The 12,764-nt window shown below is 41.7% G+C and overlaps 1 pseudogene across 1 annotated transcript in view; it reads right to left on the bottom strand.

The window, feature by feature from the left end:
* LOC309653905 (cyclin-Y-like protein 1) overlaps nt 1-10,927 on the bottom strand; it is a 41,926-nt pseudogene extending 30,999 nt beyond the window's left edge. The window contains exons 1-2 of the transcript in view: nt 10,690-10,927; nt 1,504-1,578 (exon numbers count right to left, since the gene is read on the bottom strand). The product of the transcript in view is annotated as a cyclin-Y-like protein 1 (transcript). The remainder of the gene's footprint in view (nt 1-1,503; nt 1,579-10,689) is intronic.
* Between the last annotated feature and the right edge of the window lie 1,837 nt (nt 10,928-12,764).

Raw genomic sequence — 12,764 nt, 5'->3', positions numbered from 1 at the left:
CTTTAATTACCACAATCTACAGATGACAACTCTACGAACCAGTTTCTGGCCAGGCACTCATCTCCCAACGCACCAGGATCTCTGGAAGCATCCTGAACCACTTAATGGTAACCTACTCAAATACCTTACTGAAAAAATACACAACTGGAAAGTAACCTATGTTAAACGTAAATTTTAAAATGAGTGTGCTGACCTAAATGAACATATCTACAGCACACAAAACGGTTTTGCTCCAACAAAGGCCAGAAGAATAAAAGCCTGAAGAGGGTCTTAGGCCACACTCTTGCTCACATTGCCTCCTTTAACTCCAGACAGGCATCACAGGCACGGATTCCTTAAGGCTGAAGAGAGAGACAGGCATGGGACAGCTTTTCTTTTACTGTCTCCAGAGCCCCTCTACATGTGAGCAGCTCATGGCTCTGGAAGAAACTGAGAAATAGAGCAATCCTAACCAGAAAGGAGTGGCTCAAGTACACACACTAGAAAAATGCAAGTTAGAAACCCCAGGAGCTTCCAGGTTGGTGAGCATGTAGTACCCTTGCAGAGGGCATCAAAGCTCTGTGCCCTGTCCCCATGCCTGGCCCTATGCATCTCTTCCATCTGGCTGTTCCTGAGTTATATCCTTTTATAAAAACCAGTGATCTAACGGAAAAAAACCAAAAGCAAAACAACAACAACAAAAAACCAAACCTCCGTTTTTTATTGTGCTGCATCACTTTAAATATTATGGAATGTTCACTTCTTGTATTCCTGCTCTCGTAATCAACTGAAAAACTTGGTCACGTATGGCTTTTTAGCAAATAAACTAGGATTTAACATAACATTCAGGAAGACAAGCAGGCAAGCGGGAGTGCAAAAAATTCTACGGTTCTGATTCTCATCTTAAAACAAGGAGGACACAGGAAATTTATATGAGTTTCACATGCTGAGGATAATCTTCTGGAAAACCCCATATGGCATGTTGCTCTTATTACCCTGGCACAGCACTACATTAGGATGAGAAAGTTTTGAATAGCTTAAAAGTTCTGAGTAGCATAAATCTGGATGTGAGATAGGCTCGTCTGGTTGAACACTGTGTAAAACAGGGCCAAAATCACAAGGCTCAATTCCCACATATAACAACTGATTTTTCTGATTTGATCAAATGAAAACCTAACTGTGACCTAAACCCTATCATTTGTCTTTAACATATGTGCTCTTCGGAGCAAGGGGAAAAGGACAAAGTAGCATGGAGAAATAGACCACATCTAAATCATGTGGCCAGTTGACTATGTTGATAAAGAGGTGGCAAAATGTATAAACAGATAGTCTAAGTGTTCTCCTCCCTAAAACACTGACAACTAAAGGAAACTGTATCATCAACATATTAAAATAAGACAAGTGAATACGTAAAAAAGTGAAACATTTAAACCACTGTAAGAGTTTTTCTAAATACCTCCTATAATACACAAAACAAAAACAGTTTTCACTCTTTTTCTCAGGGAAAAAAAAGCATTGCCTTACCATCTGTTTGAGATTTGCTCGGAAAAATGGTGCTTGCCCCTGGGTGGTCAGAAGGGTTTGGTTCCAAAGCTAAGTCTGTATAGGAAGAAGAGAAAAAGGTGTGGTGATTTAGTTGAGTAGAAAAATACATGATTTTAAAGATAGCTACACATTGATTGAAACCACTTTTAATAGTCTTGAGAAGAGCTTTTAGTAATGACAAAAAGGCAATTTTAGTAAAGGCACAATATAAAAATTCTATTGGGAAACAGCAAAATTGTAGAAACTCTCCATACATGTGGAGTAAAACCATGGCTATGTCTTAGACTTCTTTAACTGGCACCTAAATAATCTATGCCATTTTTAGATGAATCATATATGTGACTCCCCTCCTATTTATCAATTAAAAATTCAGTCACCCTCTTTTAAAGCTGATATTACTAGCACATTCCAGGAACAGTCTCAAGAAGCAAGTTATGCTGTGGCCAACTACTGTCAGATACCAGCTCAATATATCAAATATGCCAAAACGAAGTGAGTTGCTTTTGGCAAATGTTCTTCAGACAATCAAATGGCTAATTCTAACTCCATTCAACAAATGAACTCATTTCATTGGCTGTGGTTTATCTGGGGGCTATTCATCATGGCAGATTTAAGAGGACTACATAAAAGTTCAATGTTCTAATCTAGAGGAACACTTCCATGAGAGTGATTTTTAACTTTGCCCTCTATTTCCAAAGCTAAACTCACTACTTCATTCCAGGCTGCATGATTAATTTGGGGCTTCAATAAGAGTACTTTCTGGAGCAGATCATAGGGCTACTAGAAAAAAATTTTGGCCATACCTACACGAAAAGGTGGGTCTGCCTGTAGCCCACCTTGCACCAAGGTGGGATAGCGTCTTCTATTTAGGCAGAATACAAAACAAGCACAAGCTACCACACAGGATAGTAAGGTTGTTGTTTCAAACAAACAAACAAACATCAAAGCCCTATGACACTTCCTCAGCAAAGTCCATCTCAAACCATTTAACCAATCTTTTAAGAAATTGGACCAAGATTCAGATAAAGAGTAATGGTTAAGCCAATTATTTCCCAAACCACATAATAACTGATCTGTTTTTGAAAGATGGCTTTGATGGTCAAAGTGAAATACAAATATATCCCTGCCTCTTAGAGAATCCAAAGAATACACACATTGATATATTAAAAACTAATTAGTCTAGTAGTGAATTCTGTCTAACCCAGCATTTCACAAATGTATCTACCTAGAATCCCCTTTTCCCACCCAGAAAGAATTTGGCACGAACAGTAATTTTGGACTTCCCGTTTTAACAGGAATCTGAGCCATCCATTTTAATGTCATTGCCAGCACTAGTAATTTACAGAGCTAAACCAACTGCTTTGTTCTTCATGAAAATTCCTTCACTGAATTTGAAGTTTATCAAGCTGCTTTTGGAGAAAATATTCTATTCAACATTTTTATGTAAAAGACCCATATAATTATTTTAAAGTTTTTTTCTCCTACATATTTGAAAAATTAAGACAATGGGAAAATAAATTATTTCAGCTGTACACAAAATGGCAGGCAGAGACTTTCACAGCTGCCTCTAACCTATAGCTTCCGAAAGAATTCATGACTACTTACCTATACCAAAAAGAAAGTAAATAGACTACATTTGAATCTAAAAAATAAGCAGAAATGTTTGCAAAGTAGCTGTCTTATTTATCAGTGTCTATGGCATGGTAAAACTTAACAATTTTCAATGGAAGTCCAGGAAAATTAAGTGCCAGAATCAAAGAGAAGCAAGCTTTAACACACACACACACACACACACACACACACACACACACACCCGCGAAACCAAGATGTGCTACTACAGATCTAAATACAAAAGTCAAGAAGGCTTGGATAAAAGAAATGACAACATGCAAAAAAAAAAAAAAGTAAACTTAGCCCAAGTGACCAGAAAAAAGCTGGCACTCTCCCTACTCTATCCTAGGGGGTTCAAAGGGAGGCACAGGACCCAGGACCGGCCAATCAATCACAGCTGTCCTGGGACTTGCCAAGAAAAGAGAAAGGCAGAACTGTACTCTAGGATCCTTAGCTAGTCTTGAGCTGCTGGACACTCCCCTTGCTATCATGAGGGGAAAGGCTTTTCAGGAGACATCAACAGAGGAGAGCAGAACTGAGGAGATCATTTAACTCCTGGGTCAAGTAGTGCTTAACTCTGTGATGTTCTTTTAACTTGCAACTGAAGGAGACCTGCTTAATCAGCAGTACTGATGATCACACTAAAGGTGGGGAAAGGTAAAAGTCACTTGCTCATTCCTTTAACAAATATCATGAACAAAAATCTGCATGAGACAAAACGATGCTCTGTTTAAAAGTTACACACAACCATTCACAATCATTAACACACAATGATTCACAACCGTTACTTTTAGTTGCTTTTCTTATACGTTAAAAAAAGCTCTAATTAGTGTACAATTTATGTCTTCTTGTTACTAACAAGCGCTCTCCACCCCACTGTTGCATATTTATTGTTTAATGAATACACACTGGCCCATCAAGTGTTATTCCTATACTGGACTTAGCCAATCCCCTATTGCTGGGGATTGGTGCTTACAAAGTTCTATTCTTAAAATATTATGAGGAAAATCTTCATGTACATAGTTTTTTAAAATAATGGTTTTATCTCCTTAGCAAAGATCTTCGGAAGTGGAATGACTAAGCCAAAAGATTAGATCACTTTCACGGCTCCATGTACAATGCTAAATTGCTTCCTAAAGAAGGTGGGGGGCACATTAGGGTATAATGCTACCAATCATGACATTTTGAGTTCCTACCCTTGCTTTGGATACTTGAAAAAAAAAAAAACAATTCCTACTGATATGAATGAGGAACCTCACTGTAGATCTAATTTGTATTTCTTTTGATTACAGTTTGACCATTTTCCCACAGTTATCAGTGTTATTTCCACTTTGGTGAGTTGGCCTATCATTTGAATGTACTGTAAACACCAGGGCCCTACTGCTGTCAGTTTGCATGAGGTTTTCAGAAAATATTAATCTTTTGTTTATAGCCTATATAACTAACAATTTTCTATATAACTTGCACTTTTTGCTAATGAAAAATACCACATCACTATCTTATAGAATGGACATGTGAGCCATTAGACAGTAAACTCATACATACACACAATATTTCTGCACTTCCCATGAACTATCTTCCCAAGAGCCTAAGGAGACTCTGATAAAACCTACCACACTCTTCACTATCACAAAGGTAAGACTGCCAACTATTAAGCAAAGCTTTACCACCCACCATCCCTCTCATCCCTCTCCCCACCACATGCACACACAGTAATTTAGAGACTTCAGGGAATTACTGTGCATTCAGGAAATTACATGGATTCTTCCGAAAGTTATTTCTTTAGAAACCTCTAAGAATGTTTTACCCAGGAGAAATATTCTTGAGCTCATGATTAGGGGTTATGATTAAAACTGTATTTTAAGACCCATCATTTTTGTATTATCAATTTAAATTGCAACTTATTTGACAGCATGATAGGTCGATGTAGAAAAAGTATGATTAAAAAAAAATTAAACTCGGTCTTCATGTAAACATTCCTCAGAGGAAACCTGTAAAACACCACCGACACTGAGTACTGTTTTTCCTCCAATCTAAGATTCTACCAGTTGTTAAGATCCATCTCAATTGCAGTTGTTAAAAGTGTGAAAACATAGGCAACTTAGAACAAATGAAATGCATTACTGAAGGCTAAAAGTGTTAAAACTATGCTATCAAACTGTCGATAAATGATTTGTCCTTGTTAAAATATTAGAGGGAGAGGGAAGTGACCAAGAAAGCATCTGACAGAAGCAGCATATTTCAGAAAGCGATTAATATCGACATATTGATTTCAATATATTCCAAATAAACAGGAGATGTCAGCAGTTTCTGGGCCAACTGCTGAGCACCAGTTTACTTAACGGTAACCACTGCATTTACTGAACTGCCCTAGCATCCCTATACTGTGCAGTGTATTAGTTTTATGGCTCATAATACAAACATTACAATCTTTACAATTACCATGTAAACTGATGATTTCATCTCTTTGCGTCCACACTTTCCACCGCAGTCAGGGAGTTCCTGCCAGCCAGCCCTGAGCTGGGCTGCCTCACCAGCGGGTACACAGCAGGCTCCTGCACCTGCCAGGCTACTGCTCACCCAAGCCTTGATCCTGCTTTCCTAGCTTCTGACAATCCTGGCTTCCAAACTTCCCAGCTCTGGTTTCCAACTGCTTCTGTACCTGCCTCTACCCTGGTTCTCAGTTTTGCCTTATTTTAATCCTCAATCAGTGTTACAGTGATCATGACTGAGAGGTGACACATAGGTAAGTACACCTGGCTTTATATATTTCTAAAGAGCACTTTACTCAGTTTCTTGGACTTTTAAGAACCTTTCTGGGTTGCAAGTTACCTTCATTTCATTTCACATTACGCAGTGTTACTGTTTTAACTCTTAAGTTTTATTACTTTAATACACTAAAACAACAACAACAAAAAAGGCTGAGAAAAAAGGTAGTATTCCAAAGAAGCTCACATAATGTCAACAATAAATTCTGTTCCTATATGCCATGCATTTGGAATTTACAGTCCTACTCTCTATCAATACTCATTTTTAAAACCTTGGACAACTCAATTTATACCTAAGAGAAGAATTCCTACACTACCTAACTCAGAACATGGTGAGAATCAAATGAAATGCAAGAGCAATCTATATACTACAGCCTATTTTAGACCCTTATTATTATCGCTTTTTTGTTCAAGCCACTGTTGGCTCTCACCTGAGCTACCGCACCAGCCTCCTAACTGGTCTCCCTCTCTGCTTCCTTCCACCCTTACAGTCTATTCTCACACAGTAGCTGGTCTGATCTCCCTCCGCCCTCTCTACCCCCCTTCCCTTTTTCTAAGAATTAACATCATTCCCCTGCATATAATCCTTCAATGGTTTCCCATTACAATTAGACTAAAATTCATATTTTTTGGTCAAGGCCCACTAGGCATACAAGGTCTTAATCCCCCATATTCCTCCTGGCATTCATTCACTCAGCTGCAGCCACCCATCTTTCTGTCCTTGGCACGCATCAAGCATATTCCCTTCTTAGGAACTGCACAGAAGCCTCTTCTCCCACAGCCTCACACGGCTCTCTTAGGACTGCTCATGGGTCGCTTAAGGAGAGAAGCTGTCTTTAACCACCCCTTGTAAAACTGTCCTCCTCCCCAGCCCATTACCTTCATTTTCTTTCTTAGTGTTCTCACTACCTGATGTTATTCTTGTGTCGTCAGCCCCCAGGCACCTCTAGAAAGTAAGGACCTGAGTTAGGATACGGGTTTTGTCTTGTCTAACCACTGTTTGTCCTGCCTCTGGAATGGTGCCTAATAATCATGTTTCAGTGTACCCAAAACCAGTTAAGGTTTTCCCAATTTTCCCACATCATCTAAGATTTCTTCTAATGCTGTCTTTTGATGTGTCTGTCACCTAGGACCAGAGTTAATTTCAGATCTCTTAGAGTAGTAGTTTAGTTACTCAGAATCAAAGACACAAGACAGGTTACCAAGAACCACGAAAACCTAAAAGAGGAAATCTAATGTTCAGTGAAAAATCAATGGTAACTTTAATTTGGAAAAAGAACATTTAATGTTAAAATACCTTTACTACAAAATGACTCACCCTATGAATTTAATTAAGTCGTAAGACAAAGTGTACAATCAGAATGCTATAGGGAAGTATCAATACAATGCATCAGTTTTTATCTGTGTCCCCTGAATAAAGCATTATAATGGGATTATAAAAGATGCTCAACCATAAAGGCTGGGTAAATGAATTATGCTCCAAGGTTATTCGATGGCCCAGTAAACAGTTGGTAAAAGGCAGGCTGTAGAGCTATGCGCAGCTGCATGGAAATACATCACCCTGGAGCACTCTCTAGGTGTCAGCACGGTTACAGGAGCTTCATGTCGTTACTTTTCTTTATAACAAAAAGTTACAAAGTGGCACATAAAGAACAATCCCATCTTTGTAAAATAAACACAATGTTATGTTTATATGCATACAAAAGGTTCAGGAAGAATCAACACCAAAATATTAATAAAAATTCTGGATATTCTGAGTGTGAGTGAAGGACTTTTCTGTGTTTTCTCAATCTTTCACATCAAATGTTCATTAGTACTGTCACCAAAAAAAGGAAAGATCTGTTGCTCAGAGGTTTTTCCACATCATATTGCCAATTCCTTCCCTACCCACTCTTCAGGGGGATGGGAGGTAGGGGTCACTTGAGAGAGCACCTTTCACCAGAAAATTAGCAAAGCTCCTAAGGTCAGAACATAAAGGCTGTATGAAAAGTTGATGAATAAAAATAAAATCAGATAATAGGACCGTAGCATCTTCTTTTCTATTATGACACTACCATCAGTTATATTAGATATACTGTTAAAGACAAAGTAGTAAAAAATTCTTTTGAGTCTATCTGAAATCTATACTACGTTCTTAGGAGTTACTTTTTTGAGATGGCTTGAAGAAATCATGTTCTTCTCCAATGTTTCTGAAGAACAAGACAGAGCATCATTTATGTACGATTTTCTCTAAGTAACCAAATAATTCTTCACTGTAGAAAAGCCAAAATGTTTTATATCTGAGTAGGTATTTCTCAGTTTCCAGGGAAACTGATACAAAATTGTCTGAAATAAAGACATGAAGAGCAAACTTCCAATGTGCCTGTACTTTATATTTGGTGTTCTGACCTTGTTTCTATGGAAACTTAATTAATAGGCAAATGCTGAAATTGAGGTTTCTCTTATCACTTTATCGAATGCCCCCCCAAAAAAGACAAATTGAAATGAAATTTTAACAATCATGTTAAACATAAAAAGGTAAATTCTGTACTCATGAACTCTATTTTTCCAGTTCCTGATTTAGCACTCCTTCCTTATCATACATAGTCGTATGCTAAATGCTTAGTACCTTACCTGCCCGCTTACCAGCTTCCCCTAATGTCCCTCTGTCCAGGGCATTCTCGGCTTCAATTGGATTTCACCAGAACAAACTCTTTAAATTATATCAACGTGTTTACCTGACTGATAAATTTAGGCTATTTCATGACTTCTACTTTTATTCATATCCATTGCAATGTATGTACAGACAGAGAATGGAGAGGTAAATGTTGCTTCTGAGTTGTGTACAATAAACTGGAATGGCAATAATCAAAACTGGAGTATGCTGAGATAGGCCTAACTTATGGATAAATTATAATAAAATATAAGGTGCAGTCTAAACAGTTTCTTAAGCATCCCAAGAACTGAATTTGGCATATCTACCACCTCCCAAGTCTGTCTCTTTTGTTCAGTAGCTGTGTTACACAGTCATTTCAGATCTCTAAGTCTTGGCTTCTTCATCGGCAACAGAGGGAGAATATATACGGGCCTTATTTGTAGATGGAAGGGCCGAGTGAAATACACAAGAAAATGCATTGTAAATCTTAAAAGAATTCTATAAAGGTCCAATTTTCGTCTCTCATCCTACACTAGCCAACTACTAACTGTTTTTAAAAATCATTTAGAGGCTTACCTTATAGCAACAAGCAGAGCAGTTTTCACAAGTACTTACATGCTTTGTGTTTAAAGCTACAATTAATTCACATAATTTGTTCATTCTTTCACAATATCTAACGATTCTGAAAAGGGAGTACTTTCCACTTACAAAGCCACGTCCATCATAAGGGTGAATCCACAGGCTTAATTATTCTAACTTTTAAAGAAATTAAATAAACCCAACTAAAATTTAAATAGAAGAGCTGTAAGACATTTCGTCTATGAAATAATGAAATAATCTCTGGCATTTAAATGAAACAAATGGGCCAGTGGGGCTTTAACATCTTTATGATACAATGTTTTATACTTCAAAGAACAGTCTTTATTAAAGTGCCACTATGCTACCCAGAATTTTTTTTTTTTTTAACCTAGAGCCATCCCTTTCCAAAATTCTAGAGGCAAAAATCAAACATTTCCTCTCTTCTCTCTCTCCTCCCCGACAACACCCACCCCCAGCCACTTAGTCTACAGAACTTTTACCTGAACATTCCTAAAGTTAAATAGTATTCTACTGGGGGGGGGGGGCGGAGGAGGAGGGAGCCATGGAGACATTTTTCTGCAGGATGGATGTGGTATGTTAACTCCCAAACCTTTATATTACAAATTACAATCTGAATTTGTTTTTTCTCCTTTGAAACTTCTGTCCAGCAGTCTCAGGAACCACCTCACCCCTCCCTTAGAACAGGCAACGTGCAAAAGAAGTCGGTTAAGGCTGTGCAACTGAAGACATACTTGTGTCAAAGTGGGAATTTAAAAGTAATCAGAACTCCATGGGGTCTCCTTTGGTAAAGAAAAAAAACCCAACAATTATTCTCTGCAGCCGTGGCAGTAACGTTTCACACCGTTCACAGTTATTTTAAGCCCCTCTCCCACCATTTTCTTTCCTATCGTGTTCAAATTATAGTTAGAAGGGATAAAGTAGCTTCTATCAGGGCGACTGAAAACATTAAAATCCAAAGAATTTTAGTTAAGAACACCACACTGACTCTGTCCATCTCTATTTTGAATTTAAATGACAAATCCTCTAATGTTTGTCTTAATTGTCTCGAGTATCAACTACCTTAAGGAATAGAAATCTGTCATCAGGCCCTTACCTAGTTCCTTCGCTTAGGTACCATCTGGATAGGGAGACGGGATGGATACGCCGAAGTTAGAGTATTTAAGTTTGCATTAAGAAAAGAGAGACTACACCAGAAAGTCTCTGCTAAGTCCCACGAGATGTTAAATAGAACCACGAACAGGAAGGGCCGCGGATTGGAGGGTCTCAGGCCGGGCTGGGAAATGGGAACAGGGGAAAGAATTGGGCATTCGGGTAGGGAAGAGGGAAGGAGACTGGCCGGACGCGACTGGTAAAGAATAAGGGGTGGGGACGCCAAGCAGAGCCAGCCTTCGTCCCCGGTGCCCAGCCCTGGGAGAGCCAACTCCGGGCAAGAAGGAGCCCTAGGCGGCGTCTCCCTCCCGGGGGACCCTGGGGGCGGCGGAGGCCAGAGGTAAGCCCGAGAGCAGACGGCGCCGACCCCGCGAGGGGCGAGGCGCGCCCGCCGCTTCTTACCTTCGGGCATCTCCCGGTCGCTGATGTGCTGCAGGTGGTGGCCTTCGCCACCTGCGAAATCCAACTCGGCGGGTTCCACGGTAGCCGCCGCCGGAGCTACTGCCACCGCATTCCCGGCCGCCGCCTTGTAGACCTCAGACTCGCAGTCCGGCTCCGCTGACCCCCTGCGCCGGCCCGACTTGGGGCTGGCATTGGGGGACAGGCAACAACACAGCGAGTTCCCCATGGGGCGCCTTCACTCCTCGCCGCCGCCGCCTCCGCTCGTCCCCCGACTCTGCCGAGCACAGAAGCCGCCCCCTCCCCCAACAATGGCGCGGCGGGCACTGGCAGCCCCGGGCTATGCCGGGGCTGTGCCGCACATGCAGACGCGACTTCGCCCGCCGCTCTCCTGTCCGCCCAGCCGCCGGGGCCCCGGGCAGGGGTACGGCCCCGGCCGCACCCCTGCCCAGCCGCTGGGCCCCGGGCAGGGGTCCGGCCCCGGCCGCACCCCCGCCGCTGCCTCCCCGGAACCAACTAGTCTGTGAGGGCGGTGACCAGACCCGCTTATTTAAAAGGGCTGGGAACCAGACAAGCGCTGAGACGCGCAGCCACTGAGGGAGAGAGCGCAGCCGGAGCTCCTCCTCCTTCCGCTGCCACCTCCCGACTGAAAGTAGCTAGCCCGGCCGGCCCTTGCCTACCGGAATGTGTCCTTCGGTTACCTGGTTACGACGGACCAATCACGACCAGAGTTCCCTCCACGCGCCCTCCTCAGAGCGCAGGCATGTGACTCACAATGCCCCGCCCCCGCCCGCGGCTGCCCCGCCCCCCGAGCGGCGCACCCCAGACTCTGGTTTCCATTCATCTCTCGCGCTCCGAGCTTTCCGGTCCTGCGGGAAGCGCCGCGGGAGTTTGTTAATCGAAGCCGTCCTGAGTCAGTGGGCTCTGTAGAAAGCCCCTGTTCGTAAAATGCCAGTTCAGTTAGCAACTCGCTTTCACTGGGTCCACAGTTGACTCATTTGATGTATTGCTCAACGAACTTAGTTTCACCCCAATTTTTGACCGTTTTTTATAACTGAATGCTCCTCCTGTCTTGCCTTCCAAAGAGTGTTAGTTTCCGCCTACAGTTTAACCATAGCAACCCCCGGGGCCCTGGTCCTACTCTCAATAAAGAGCTGTGGCTGTGTCTTGAATGAGACTCGAGGACACGTCACCCCTCCACTTCCTCATCAGCAAATTAGGGACCAAACTCCCCCCTCCCACCTCTGAGGCGCTGGGATTCAGCAACTCGCTTTTCTCGCCTGTTGCTCTCTTCCACGGCAGGAGTTTCCAGGTTTCCCTACTTTAGCCAACAACAACGCATAAAGCACGATTTTCTCATACAAACTTGAGAGTCACAAAGTGAAGTACCACGGTCTTGATTTGATGAAGATGATAACGATAGTTAACATTTGGCAAACACTATGCGCCCGCCCCCGTTCCAAGTGAGGTACTCATTTAACCCTCGGGAACAAAATCCTCAGAAACCTTCATTTTACAGATTTTACAGACGCTAAGTCACGTTCCCAAGGTCACATGATTGCTCAGGGGTGTGGCCAGGATTTGATCCCTGATTGTGTGGATCCCCAAAGGCACCTTATTGTGATCATCAGAAAATAAAGGTCGAAGTCAAATTTGGTTGGAAGTGGCATAGTGTATCAGGATTTTCTTTTTTTAAGGAGGAACAATTTTTTGATGTGGATTTTAAAATACTTTCCCTTCATTCAACATTGATTAGTCCCTCCTACATGCCAGGCACCCGTGTGTGAAAAATAGTCCTGCCCTCAGTGACCTCAGGCACGGTGAGAAAACAAAGGCTTAGAAAGCCCAACAGTCTGAGGTCACACTGCTGCAAAGTACTTAAACCTGAAATTCAAACCTAGATCTATTAACCCCAAGTAGATGCTGGGGTAAAGAGCTTGGTTTTCTTCCCAGAAACATGAGAGCCATTGAATGTTGTGAAGTTAAGGAGTCACTATCAGGTGGTTTGTAGTGAGGTCACGCTTGAGAATAAGTAGGACTGATGGAAGCAACAAAACCCATTAAGAGACTTTATATTC

The sequence above is a fragment of the Balaenoptera physalus genome, assembly GCF_965194825.1.
Source record: "Balaenoptera physalus genome assembly, contig: HAP1_SCAFFOLD_1433, whole genome shotgun sequence".
NCBI lineage: Eukaryota > Metazoa > Chordata > Mammalia > Artiodactyla > Balaenopteridae > Balaenoptera > Balaenoptera physalus.
Note: the sequence above shows the minus strand (reverse complement) of the source record. Positions and strands in the feature narration are given on the sequence as shown.